The 14,188-nt window shown below is 42.4% G+C and overlaps 1 protein-coding gene across 2 annotated transcripts in view; it reads left to right on the top strand.

Moving 5' to 3' along the window:
• Positions 1-14,188, top strand: part of RAB5B (RAB5B, member RAS oncogene family) — a 78,363-nt gene that overhangs the window by 58,228 nt on the left and 5,947 nt on the right. The gene's annotated exons all lie outside the window — the stretch shown is intronic.

Below are 14,188 nucleotides of genomic sequence, written 5' to 3'. Positions count from 1 at the left end.
GAGGAATAGTGCCCCATCATTGATGTCAGTGGGAGGAATAGTGCCCCATCATTGGTGTCAGTGGGAGGAATAGTGCCCCATCATTGGTATCAGTGGCAGGAATGGTGCCCCATCATTGGTATCAGTGGCAGGAATAGTGCCCCATCATTGGTATCAGTGGCAGGAATAGTGCCCCATCATTGGTATCAGTGGCAGGAATAGTGCCCCATCATTGGTATCAGTGGCAGGAATAGTGCCCCATCATTGGTGTCAGTGGGAGGAATGGTGTCCCATCATTGGTGTCAGTGAGGGGTGGAATAGTGCCCCATCATTGGTGTCAGTGGGGGGTGGAATAGTGCCCCATCGTTGGTGTCAGTGGGGGGGGGAATAGTGCCCCATCGTTGGTGTCAGTGGGGGGGAGGAATAGTGCCCCATCGTTGGTGTCAGTGGGAGGAATAGTGCCCCATCGTTGGTGTCAGTGGGAGGAATAGTGCCCCATCGTTGGTGTCAGTGGGGGGGAGGAATAGTGCCCCATCGTTGGTATCAGTGGGAGGAATAGTGCCCCATCATTGGTATCAGTGACACCAATGATGGGGCACTATTCCTCCCACTGAGACTTGCTGACCCTGTTCTCGTATGGTGCTGCTGCAGCCAGCATATGTGGTTGCAGCAGCACCTCTACACAGAACACTTACCTGCTGCTCCGGCACTCAATTTTCGCGGGGCCGCTCGGCTCTGCCCCCTCGCCGGTGATTGGCCGCCTGTGTGCCTTTCCTGAGCTACAGTTCTGGCGGCCAATTACCGGTGAGGAGGCGGAGCCGAGCAGCCGCACGAACATCCAGTGGCCGAACTGAAGGAGACGCCGCGCTTCCTGGACCGGATCGTCGTGGGACTGGATCCAGGTAAGAGACATCAGCCCCTGCAAACCCCTGTACTTAATGCCGCAGCCCCCCTAACATGTGTATCGGCGTATAAGACGACCCCCGACTTTTGAGAAGATTTTCAAGGGTCAAAAAGTCGTCTTATACGCCGGCAAATACGGTATGTACCAAAAAAATACTAGAACCAAAGTCCAGCACATTGCTATTGAACCTGTGAGTGCAGTTCATTGCCCCTGCTCATAACTGAATTGATCAATGAAGAGCTCTGTGATGCCAACTTAAAGCTGATCATTGGGACAAGTAAATATTGTCTAAATACAAAAGGCACGACTGTGCTTGAATCTTGCTGTGCTTTGTGTATTTCTTTCAGGTATGTGCTGCAATCCAGTGTTAACTTTGCCTCTGTGCAGGAGCTTCCTTTAATAAAGACTGGGTAACTGACCTTGTCTCCACCCCCTCCTGTAGTTTTCTGCTGGCAACCTGAAGTAGGTAGACCTGTTCAGTTCTTCCCACTGTTCTGCTCTCTGCACAAGTTATGTGCAAGTACAACTAAAGCCAAAACTCCTGCTGGGGACATTTCACCTTTTTATTTATGTTCTGTAGACCCCTTTTAGACAGTTGTCAACTGTGTCCCCATTTGAAGAATTCCCCTCTATTCCTGTTCTGGTGGAAACTTAAAACTTTGGTTTCTTTTCTCACTTTCGGTCCCAGTGACAGTGGTCACCCGGACAAATCAAGAGAGTGTATCTCTGTACCGGGAACACAGACCGCAAAAAAAAAAAAAGTGACATAACTTAGAAAAAAGGTAGTGCTCTAACCAAATCTATATTCATAAAAAAAAAAATGTAAAAACATTATTTATATATATATATATATATATATATATATATACGCACCCAGAAAGTTAAAAAAGTGCATCAAAAGCTATAATCTTATTGCAACTATAAACTGTAAATGTAAAAAGAAAAACTTTTTATAAGTCAATCAATTTCCAATGTGCAATATAGTGAAGAAATAAAACTTTAACTTCAGTGCTCCAAACTATTCTTAAAATAAATATGAAAAATCCACCACCAGATGAATTAAATAAACTCACCAGAGCAATATGCCGGTCAAATTATAAACCAGCACACACGCTTTCGCTTTGGGAGCAACAATCTGCAGATTGATAGCAGGCAATAGGGATGCGATTCAATGAACATAAATATCTTCTTGACATAAAACTCATAAAAGAGAGCGGAAAACTAATAGTGTAAAAAGAAGAAAAAAAAACAGCTAACTTGGGGTTGTAACCCCTCACCACTCTATCAAAAACTAAAATAAGTTTTTTCTTTAGATGTATTGTACTTGTAGCACAGTGATGATGTCGCCACAACTTTTACAAGGTGATCTACAAAGTGCATTCATATCCGTTTTGGCTATTGATGAATATATTTAGACTAAAGACACAAAAGTTGAATCCAACTACTTTCCTAAGCCCTGTCTCTGTGAATATCGAACACTGACTGATGGGACATAGAAGAAATAGGGAGGGTCTAGCTAGGACTAAACTAACTGGCAGTAAAGAGAAGTAGAAGATAGCAGAAGATCCCAAAATAACAGTAAACAAGTTGTAGTGGCCCAAAAATGCCACTAGATGTCAGCATACTACAAAATAACAACCTAATGTAGTTTAATACAACACAGAAAAATGACATGAAGTTCTGTTGTGTCCCCAGATCAGGAAGGCCCTCAAGGGCAAGCTTGCTAATGGGGCAAAGAAAGCAACAAATTAAATTCCCCAAGGATAAGACTGCAATGTTGTAACTATGTAGAAGGCCACATGGTGGGAGGCTGCAGCAGGGGGCTGATCAGTGTTAGACATTTGTGAGCACAGCCAAGAACTGACAGGCACCAGGATTTACATGGATGTTTAATTTTAAACCAACATTCTAGCTAAGGAAATAGATGCTGAGTTGAGAGGATTCCTGAACAAAGACCATTCTGTTCTTTTGGTGAGAAAAGCAGATGCAGTCATTGTCTGGGGATGTACTGTGATCTCTGAGAGTTAATAAATACTTGGAAGTATTGAAAAAAACTACTTGCCTATTAATGTCTGAAGATAGATTCATTTCCTTTAATACGTTTATTTGCAAAGTTTAGATGATCTCACTAAATATTTTAGTAGACTTTTTAGAATAGCAAAACCAGCAACCCATACAGATCTCAGGTCTGAAGGAAGTGGGTGGGGTTGAATATCTGCTGCATTCAGCTCCCACTATGCTCTTCCAACCCACTGAAAGCCTCCGGCTACCTGCAAATTCCCCAACCTTTCATTGAGCCCCCTCCAGAGCCCTCGTCCCCATCCTATAGGGTCACCAAGTCTGCTGCAGTCTTTCCTAATCCCCTCCAAAACCCCCATGCCCCACAGTGACCCCCAGCTCTATGCAGAGCCTTCAAGCATTTCGATAATTATTTTGCATTTCTTTACTTTTTGTGCCAGTATAAACCCATAAGGTTGTACAATAAGCCAATAAAAGTTATACAGTTTTGCAGTAGATTAGAAAATGATGACAAGTCTAGTCGATGGATAATTGACCTGTTAGTGCACAAAGTGCAGAGGCTGGGGTTGGGCACAATGACTTGTAGTTCATTCACCTGAAGTCTGAACCTTCACCTTTTGACAGTCCTGATGCTTTCAGCTGTTGTGACTAAATCACAATTTAATTTTCATATGCAGATCTTTCTAGAAACATCATGTCCTAGTAAGCTATACAGTCTTTTTTTTTTTCTTTGTTTAATGCCTCGTGTGTACTCTGTACTGTAGGGACTATTGATCTGACCCACTGTAGAATCCTGGGTTCTGATAGACTGCAATGTTAGCCCTAAATTCCTTGGGATAGAGTCCCACATTGGGGGGGGGAGAATAAAACTGTATACTATCCCGATCCTCCACTCAGCGGGCAAATGGCGCTCCCCCACGATCCATCAGTGGACTGTTCCTGGTCTATGGCCGTGATAACATCACAAGACCACTTGGGGTGGGGGTGCAGTGCAGGAGCCACAGGGACCTGTGCAATGTAGGTAAAGCCTCATTGCATGGGAATACTTTTTTTTTATTTTTATGCTTTTGCCTGGAGTTCATCTTTAAGCAACCCGAGAGTACTGGCACACCGGGTTCAATATGTAGACTGCAGGTAAAAAAAATCTCTGGTTACCTTAAAGCTGAACTCCCAGGAAAAGCAAATATTTTTCTAAATACAAGAGTCATGTGTACAGTGGAACCTCAACTTACGAGTTTAATTCGTTCCGTGGCCGAGCTCGTAACTCAAAATGCTCGCTCGTTAAATCAATTTTCCCCATAAGAAATAATGGAAACGGCCGTAATCCGTTCCAACCCTCAAAATGGCACCTCATATTTTTCATTTTTCTTGTTATTTCATAAGGAAAAAAGCTTTTTACATAACTAATATTATATAAAAACAAAATAGAAAGAAAATATGAAGATATAATAAGGTTGTATACAATTTACTTACCTTGGAGATGATTTTTGTTTTCGCTTAATTCTCATCACTCTCTTCACTTTCACTAGTTCTTGGCCTTTTTGCCACACTTTGCTCACTTCGAGCTGAAGGCCTTTTCTTAAGAAACATGTCTAAGGAAGTCTGTTTCATTCTCCCTTTGAGAATGTTTCTGAAACGACATAGGCACGTGTCGTTGAAAAGCTCTGTCGCACGACTCGTTGCAATTTTTTCAGGATGGTTCTTTTCAACAAAACCTGCCACCCTCTCCCACATTGCCAAAATATCCTTGAGGTCCTTTGTACTGATTATCTCTGGCTCCTCTCCCTCCGAAGTAGCTTCAGTTAATGCTTCTGTGTGCCGTTGCTCTTGTAACTCCTTTAACTCGTCAGTCGTAAGTTCCTCGGAGTGCTCCTCAACGAGTTCCTCGATGTCTCTTTCATCCACCTCCAGACCTATAGTCTTGCCAATGGACACGATCTCTTCCTCCACTGGCTCCTCTTCTTCCTCAATCTCAAACCCTTCAAAATCTCTTTCAGCCACATTTTCAGGCCACAGCTTCTTCCAAGCAGAGGTCAAGGTCCTTTTCGTAACCCCCTGCCAGGCAATATCGATGATTTTGAGGCCTATTGCTATGTTAAAATGCTCCTTCCAAAACTCTCGAAGGGTGAGGTTTGTGTTCTCCGTCACCTCAAAGCAACGGCGAAACAGGTGCTTGGTGTAGAGTTTCTTGAAATTTGATATTACCTGTTGGTCCATTGGCTGGAGAATAGGGGTGGTGTTTGGAGGAAGGTAGAGAACCTTCACAAAATTATACTCATCAAGTATTTCTTCCTCGATCTGTGGTGGATGTGCAGGAGCATTGTCGAGGACGAGAAGGGCTCGCAAGGGCAGGTTGTTGTTCTTCAAATATTTCTTCACCGAAGGACCAAACACAAGGTTTACCCAGTCGATAAAGAACTGCCTGGTGACCCACGCCTTAGGGTTTGCCCTCCACATAACATGGAGTTTCTCCTTTATTATCTTGTGTGCTTTAAAGGCTCTGGGGTTCTCCGAATGGTATACGAGTAGCGGCTTTATTTTGCAGTCACCACTCGCATTAGCACACAGGGCGAGGGTCAACCTATCCTTCATAGGTTTGTGTCCTGGCATCCTCTTCTCCTCTTCGGTGATGTATGTTCTCCTGGGCATCTTCTTCCAGAACAGCCCTGTCTCGTCACAGTTGAAGATTTGCTGGGGGATGTATCCTTCTTCCTCGACGAATTCTGCGAAAGTTTTCACAAACTCCTCTGCTGCCTTTACATCAGCACTTGCTGCCTCACCATGCCTAACAACGGAGTGAATCCCCGTCCTTTTCTTAAAATTATCAAACCAGCCCCGACTGGCTTTAAAGGATTCCTCCTCCGTTGAAGTGCCTGGGGTTTGCTGTTGTAAATCTGAAAAAATACTGCGCGCCTTCTCGCAGATTATTCCCTCGGTGACGGTATCTCCGGCAAGTTGTTTTTCCGTCAGCCACACCAACAGCAGATTCTCCATCTTCTCATGCACATCTGTACGGCGCTTTGAAATAATCTTGACACCTTTGGCTGGCTTAATTTTCTTTAGGGACTCCTTCTGTTTTAAGATGGTGCAGATCGTTGACGTTGTACGGTCGTAGTGCTTGGCCAGTTCCTTTACTCGCATGCCTTGCTCATGCTTCTCGACGATTTCAAGCTTTATTTCGAGGGACATCATCCTCCTCTTCTCGGTACTCGCACTACCACTTGCTTTCTTTGGTGCCATGGTTACAACAAAGTTAGAAGTTGGGATTTCAATCACGTGTAGACAGCGAGAGAGAGAGAAAGGCTCGGAGATGGGATGCTGTGACTCATACCCTCTGAGCTGCGCGCGCCTTGAAAATATACACTTAGAGCTGCGCGCGCCTCGAACTCGTATCTTAAAATTCTGCTCGCGTGCCGAAGCAAAAAATCGTCCGAGCGACTGCTCGTATCTCGGAAAACTCGCACGTTAGTTCGCTCGTAGGTTGAGGTTCCACTGTATTCTTCAATGAATTGTGGCATGTTCTGTGTATTTCTTCCAGATCTGTAAAGTAATCAAATGTGAAACTTTGCCTCTGTGCAGGAGGTTCCTGTCAGACCGGTCACTGCTGCTCTCGCTCCTTGTGCAGGGTAACTGGTCTGGTCTCCGCCCCTCCTGTAATTTTCTGCAGGAAGCCTATAGTGGGTGGACCTGTTGGGTCCCTCCTACAGCTTGCGCTCTGGACAGGCTATGTACAACATAGGGATGATGTCACTCACTCCTACTATTAAAAGTCAATAACTGGGTTTGCAAAAGAATTTGGTGCACAAAATGTGCATTTATTTCTTTTGTGGCTATTGATGTATATATTTAAATGAGAGTTTTTGTGTCCAGAGTTCAGCTTTAACATGTTACTTTCAGATAAATTTTTAGGGAAAGACAGGTGTGTTTTTGTTAAAGTAGTTTAGAAATTGTGCCAATTGAAGCTCTCCTGAAACTGAGTGATCAAAGATAGTTAAAGGGCTGGTCTCTATGCAAGAACCAGAACTTTCATGTTAAAAGAGCAACTCCACTTTTGTAGAGGAAAAAAAAAAACATTTCCCTCTGGGTGACCTATGTACATTGGAAGGATTTTAACAAACTTTGTTGCAGATTTCTTCCTTAGTTATTCTGCAGAAACAGCTGTTTGTTTCTCTGTGTCCATGGGTAGAGTGAATCAGTATGGGAGTGGTTTCATAATTATCAATCAACGGCTGCATCCCTTTTTAGATCTGTTTTCCCTTTTGGAGTATCTCACCAAAAAGGATATTTTTGTTGCAGGGGATTCCTAAAATCTGACTTTTATTCAGACTTCTGGGAAAATCAGCCACTCACTCAAGCAGGAATCAATATTTTGGGGGGGGGGGGCGTTCTGTACACCATTTGTGCACAGAACACCTCCAGGTAGCCATATTGCATTGCAATGCGCTGCAGATTGAAGAGGAAAGGTCATTTTAAATAAGATTCAATTAGAATAGGACTTGTCGTAATTGTATGTTACTTTTTTTTTTTCCTCCACGCAAGGAGAGTTACCCTTTAAATATTTAGTATATATTTGCAAATATTTACTTTTAAAACATTCATATTTGCCCCCTTTATTTAGCTTGAATTACTTTATCTAGAGCCTCATTTAAAAAGACAAAGTTCAGTTTACGTCTGTTTTTGCAGCTTCTTTTTTTTTTTTTTTGCAACCCATTCAGTTTAAAATAGAAATGCAAGGTAAAGTAAGTGAGTGTGTGTGTAATATTGAGTTGGCCCACCCTTTGCAGCTATAACAGCTTCAACTCTTCTGGGAAGGCTGTCCACAAGGTTTAGGAGTGTGTCTATGGGAATGTTTGACCATTCTTCCAGAAGCGCATTTGTGAGGTCAGGCACTGATGTCGGACAAGAAGGCCTGGCTTGCAGTCTCCGCTCCAATACATCCAAAAGGTATTCTGTCAGGTTGAAGTCAGGAATCTGTGCAGGTCAGTCAAGTTCCTCCACCCCAAATTCGCTCATCCATGTCTTTATGGACCTTGCTTTGTGCACTGGTGTGCAGTCATGTTGGAATAGGAAGAGGCCATCCCCAAACTGTTCCCACAAAGTTGGGAGCATGAAATTGTCCAAAATGTCTTGGTATGCTAACACCTTAAGAGTTCCCTTCATTAGAAGTAAAGGCCAAGCCCAAATCCTGAAAAACAACCCCAAACCATATTCCCCCCTCCACCAAACTTTACACTTGGCACTATGCAGTCAGGCAAGTACTGTTTCCTGGCAACCACCAAACCCAGACACATCCATCAGATGGCCAGACAAGTGTGATTCGTTACTCCAAAGAACACGTCTGCACTGCTCTAGAGTCCAGTGGCAGCGTGCTTTACACCACTGCATCCAACGCTTTTCATTGCACTTGGTGATGCAAGGCTTGGATGCAGCTGCTTGGCCATGGCAGCCCATTCCATGACGCTTTCTATGCACTGTTGTTGTGCTAATTTGAAAGCCACACGAAGTTTAGAGTCTTTAATTATTGACTCTGCAGACAGTTGGCGACTTCTGCGCACTGTGCGCTTCAGCATGCGCTGACTCCGCTCTGTCATTGTACACGGCCTACCACTTCGTGGCTGAGCTGCTGTTGTTCCCAGTTGCTTCCACTTTGTTATAATACCAATAACAGTTGACCGTGGAATATTTAGTAGCTAGGAAATTTCATGGATGGACTTCTTGCACAGGTGGTACCACGCTTGAATTAATTGAGCTCCTGAGAGCGACCCATTCTTTCACAAATGATTGTAGAAGCAGTCTGCATGCCTAGGTGCTTGATTTTATACACCTGTGGCCATGGAGATGATTGGAACACCTATATTCAAGGAGTGTGTGTGTGTGTGTGTGTGTGTGTGTGTGTGTGTGTGAGTGTGTACACACCGGGTAAAATAAGTATTGAACACGTCACCATTTTTCTCAGTAAATATATTTCTAGAGGTGCTATTGACATGAAATTTTCACCACATGTCGGAAACCACTAATGCAATCCATACATACAAGGAAACAAATAAGTTCAGAAATTGAGTTGTGTAATAAAATGGAATGACACAGGGAAAAAGTATTAAATGCATGAAGAAAGGGAAGTGCAAAAAGGCATGGAAAGCCAAGACACCAGCTGGAATCTGTCAGTAATTAGAAAGCAATCCTGCCCCTTGTCGGTGCAAATTAATATCAGTTGGTTCAATCTCAACTGATGTCCTATAAAAAGGTGTCACAAACATCTCATGATTGGTAAAAGCAAAGAGCTCTCTCAAGACCTTTGCAACCTTATTGTTGTAAAACATACTGATGGTATTGGTTACAGAAGAGTTTCTAAACTTCTGAATGTTCCAGTGAGCACTGTTGGGGCCATAATCTGGAAGTGGAAAGAACATCAGTTCACCATAAACCGGGTGCTCCTCACAAGGTTTCTGGAGAGCTTCAGAATTAGCAGGTACAATTGTTTCAAAGAAAACCATAAGTAATGCACTCAGTTGCCATGGCCTGTATGCACGCTCGCCAAGTAAGACTCCATTACTGAAGAAAAAGCACGTTGAAGCTCATTTAAAGTTTGCTGCACAACATTTAGACAAGCCTGTGAAATACTGGGAGAATATAGTCTGGTCAGATGAGACCAAAATTGAACTCTTTGGATGCCATAATACACACCATGTTTGAGGCCAAATGGAACTGCACATCACCCCAAAACACCATACCAACAGTGAAGTTTGGAAGTGGAAACATGGTGTGGGGCTGTTTTTCAGCATATGGTACTGGCAAACTTCATGTCATTAAAGGAAGGATGAATGGAAAAATGTACCAAGACATTCTTGATTAAAATCTGCTGCCATCTACCAGGATGACTAAAATGAAATGAGGGTGGACATTTCAGCAATGTAATGATCCCAAACACAAAGCCAAGGAAACTCTCCATATGTTTCAAAGAGAGAAAAAAAAAAAGCTGCTAGAATGGCCCAGCCAATCACCTGACTGTAATCCAATAGAAAATCTATGGAAAGCACTAGAGATCAGAGTTCATAGAAGAGGTCCACAAAACCTTCAATATTTGAAGACTGTGTCGACAAATAAGCCAAAATCACACCTGAGCAATGAATGTGACTAGTTTCTCCATGCAGGAGGCATCATGAGGCTGTCAATACCAGCATAGGATTTTGTTGAAGTATTAAATAAGTTTCAGTTAATGTGTTCAATGCTTTTTCCCCTTTGTCATTCAATTTTATAACACATAAGTTAATTTTTTAACATATTTGTTTTGGTTTCTTAGTATGTATAGATTGCATGGGTTGTTACTGACATGTGGTGAAAACTTCATGTCAATGACACCTTTAGAAATATATTTACCAAGAAAATTTATGGCATGTTCAGTACTTATTTTACCCACTGTATATACAGTCAGGTCCATAAATATTGGGACATCGACACAATTCTAACATTTTTGGCTCTATACACAACCACAATGGATTTGAAATGAAACAAACAAGATGTGTTTTAATTGCAGACTGTCAGCTTTAATTTGAGGATATTTACATCTAAATCAGGTGAACGGTGTAGGAATTACAACAGTTTGCATATGTGCCTCTCACTTGTTAAGGGGCCAAAAGTAATGTGACAGAATAATAATCATAAATCAAACTTTCACTTTTTAATACTTGGTTGCAAATCCTTTGCAGTCAATTACAGCCTGAAGTCTGGAACGCATAGACATCACCAGACGCTGGGTTTCATCCCTGGTGATGCTCTGCCAGGCCTCTACTGCAACTGTCTTCAGTTCCTGCTTGTTCTTGGGGCATTTTCCCTTCAGTTTTGTCTTCAGCAAGTGAAATGCATGCTCAATCGGATTCAGGTCAGGTGATTGACTTGGCCATTGCATAACATTCCACTTCTTTCCCTTAAAAAACTCTGGTTGCTTTTGCAGTATGCTTTGGGTCATTGTCTATCTGCACTGTGAAGCGGCATCCAATGAGTTGTGAAGCATTTGGCTGAATATGAGCAGATAATATTGCCCGAAACACTTCAGAATTCATCCTGCTGCTTTTGTCAGCAGTCACATCATCAATAAATACAAGAGAAGCAGTTCCATTGGCAGCCATACATGCCCACGCCATGACACTACCACCACCATGCTTCACTGATGAGGTGGTATGCTTAGGATCATGAGCAGTTCCTTTCCTTCTCCATAATCTTCTCTTCCCATCACTCTGGTACAAGTTGATCTTGGTCTCATCTGTCCATAGGATGTTGTTCCAGAACTGTGAAGGCTTTTTTAGATGTCGTTTGGCAAACTCTAATCTGGCCTTCCTGTTTTTGAGGCTCACCAATGGTTTCCATCTTGTGGTGAACCCTCTGTATTCACTCTGGTGAAGTTTTCTCTTGATTGTTGACTTTGACACACATACACCTACCTCCTGGAGAGTGTTCTTGATCTGGCCAACTGTTGTGAAGGGTGTTTTCTTCACCAGGGAAAGAATTCTTCGGTCATCCACCACAGTTGTTTTCCGTTGTCTTCCGGGTCTTTTGGTGTTGCTGAGCCCACCGGTGCGTTCCTTCTTTTTAAGAATGTTCCAAACAGTTGTTTTGGCCACACCTAATGTTTTTGCTATCTCTCTGATGGGTTTGTTTTGTTTTTTCAGCCTAATGATGGCTTGCTTCACTGATAGTGACAGCTCTTTGGATCTCATCTTGAGAGTTGACCGGAACAGATTCCAAATGCAAATAGCACACTTGAAATGAACTCTGGACCTTTTATCTGCTCATTGTAATTGGGATAATGAGGGAACAACACACACCTGGCCATAGAACAGCTGAGAAGCCAAATTGTCCCATTACTTTTGGTCCCTTAACAAGTGGGAGGCACATATGCAAACTGTTGTAATTCCTACACCGTTCACCTGATTTGGATGTAAATACCCTTAAATTAAAGCTGACAGTCTGCAGTTAAAGCACATCTTGTTCGTTTTATTTCAAATCCATTGTGGTGGTGTATAGAGCCAAAAATGTTAGAATTATGTTGATGTCCCAATATTTATGGACCTGACTGTACATCTTTCTTACAAAGGTTAGTCAACATGAGTGTTAGGAGGGATGTAGGAGCATTTTTAAGATTAGTTAGGTTTAGCCTGGAATTCTACTTTAATGATAGCTTATCTTGTGACTGCTAATTATTATTTTTTTAATATGGATGTTTTTCATTCTATCCAATCCTTATTTCATTGTGAACAATAGTCCTGGCCATGGCACGTATACACAATTAATGGTTACACTAAAAATAGCCTGGCATTCATGTAATTCTTATTTTGACACTCCTAGTACTTTTGTTTACCATATCTGTCCTTCACCAGTCTTGCTATGCAATATGCTTGGTGATTTATCACTAGGGGTGTGTACATAATGAATAGTAATGCCAAACTGCAGGGCCAGCAGACTGTTATACATTAAAAATGGTATTTACTCAAGAGATTAAACTATAATTCTACCACTTTGCCAAACTCTGGTTCAGCAACATCTTAAGCATGCCGTCCAGTCCTCAGGACAGATGTGCTGGAACTGGAGAAAGTCCAGAGATGAGCAAGAAAGCTGATGAGGCAGCCTGGAGGACCTCATAATGAAGTGGGAGGGGACACACGACCACATAATGAAGTTGGACAAGAAGCAGTTCATTTTTAAACTGCTTAAGGAAGGGGTTCTTTACTGTTGGAGTGGTAAGGATTTGGAATGCCATTCAACATTTGGTGGTGTCACATACATACACACTCTCAGGTTGAACTGGATGGACCAGTGTTTTTTTTTTTTTGTTTTCTTTTGTTGTTTTTTTTATTCAACCTTACAACTATGTCATAAGTATTTTTTTTGTTAAAATAGAACTGTAAAAAATGTATATTTAGCAGACCAAAAGGAAGCAAATAACTGGATTTAAATATACATTATTGGTGCCTTGCACTCCTTACTGCACATACACTCAATGCAACACACTGAAAATGCATGTACATTCAACATTCACTTTCATGCACATTGGCATGTGTTTTCATGTCACTTATGAAAAGTAGCAGGTCCCTATTATTTTATTTTACTTATTTTTTTTTTTATCTTAAAGGTGCCTTCACACTCTTTTTGGTGACCTGACCTGCATTTTTTTCTGCACTGAATAAATGTATGTCAGTGCTAGGGTACACAGCACAGTGCTGTTTGGAGATAGGCATCACAAAAGCACTTCAGTGTGAAAGGGCCCTTAGGCTGCACAAAAGCGCATCAGTATGAAAGGGCCTTTAGGCTGCACAAAAGCGCTTTAGTGTGAAAGGGCCCTTAGGCTGCACAAAAGCGCGTCAGTGTGAAAGCGCCCTTAGGCTGCACAAAAGCACGTCAGTGTGAAAGGGCCCTTAGGCTGCACAAAAGCGCTTTAGTGTGAAAGGGCGCTTAGGCTGTACAAAAGCGCATCATTGTGAAAGGGCCCTTAGGCTGCACAAAAGAGCATCATTGTGAAAGTTCCCTTAGGCTGCACAAAAGCGCTTTAGTGTGAAAGGGCGCTTAGGCTGTACAAAAGCGCATCATTGTGAAAGGGCCCTTAGGCTGCACAAAAGAGCATCATTGTGAAAGTTCCCTTAGGCTGCACAAAAGCGCATCATTGTGAAAGGGCCCTTAGGCTGCACAAAAGCGCATCATTGTGAAAGGGCCCTTAGGCTGCGCAAAAGCGCTTTAGTGTGAAAGGGCCTTTAGGCTGCACAAAAGCGCATCAATGTGATCTGGCCCTAAGTGTAAACTTTAGGGCAACTCCAGCCATTTTTTTTTTCTTTGGGTGGGGGGGGGGGGGGATTTTGGCTCTAATGGGGAAGTGTTCTAATTTTTGTCATAATTGAAGGCTACTTGTGTCTTCTTTTGGCAAGATTCCTTTTCACTTCATGCTCTTTCTAACACCATATCACCAGGAAAAGAAGTGAGGGTAAATATCCTTAAGAGGGACCCAGGCAGCAATAAAATCCAGACAGAGGCACAAGCTGGTCCCTACTGTACTAAAAACTGCTCCAACATTAGTGTGGCTTTCTTGATTTACATGCTGGTAATAATTCAATGTTTCAGAAAGTAATAAAGTCATAAGCAGCTTTGCAACTCGTAGTTGGAGGTCAGTAACAGCAGCCTCCTCCAGAGCTATACAAGCTTCATTCAACCTATCTAGACAACTTGATCCAAATCTGCCTGAGAAAATGAACCAGAATAATGGACAGACTTGATAGAGGCATATTTATAAAGCAGAAAATT

Source organism: Staurois parvus, unplaced genomic scaffold (genome assembly GCF_062004578.1).
Source record: "Staurois parvus isolate SC_StPar_1 unplaced genomic scaffold, SC_StPar_1.0 ptg000017l, whole genome shotgun sequence".
Taxonomy (NCBI): Eukaryota; Metazoa; Chordata; class Amphibia; order Anura; family Ranidae; genus Staurois; species Staurois parvus.
This window is presented reverse-complemented; position numbering and strand designations above follow the sequence as displayed.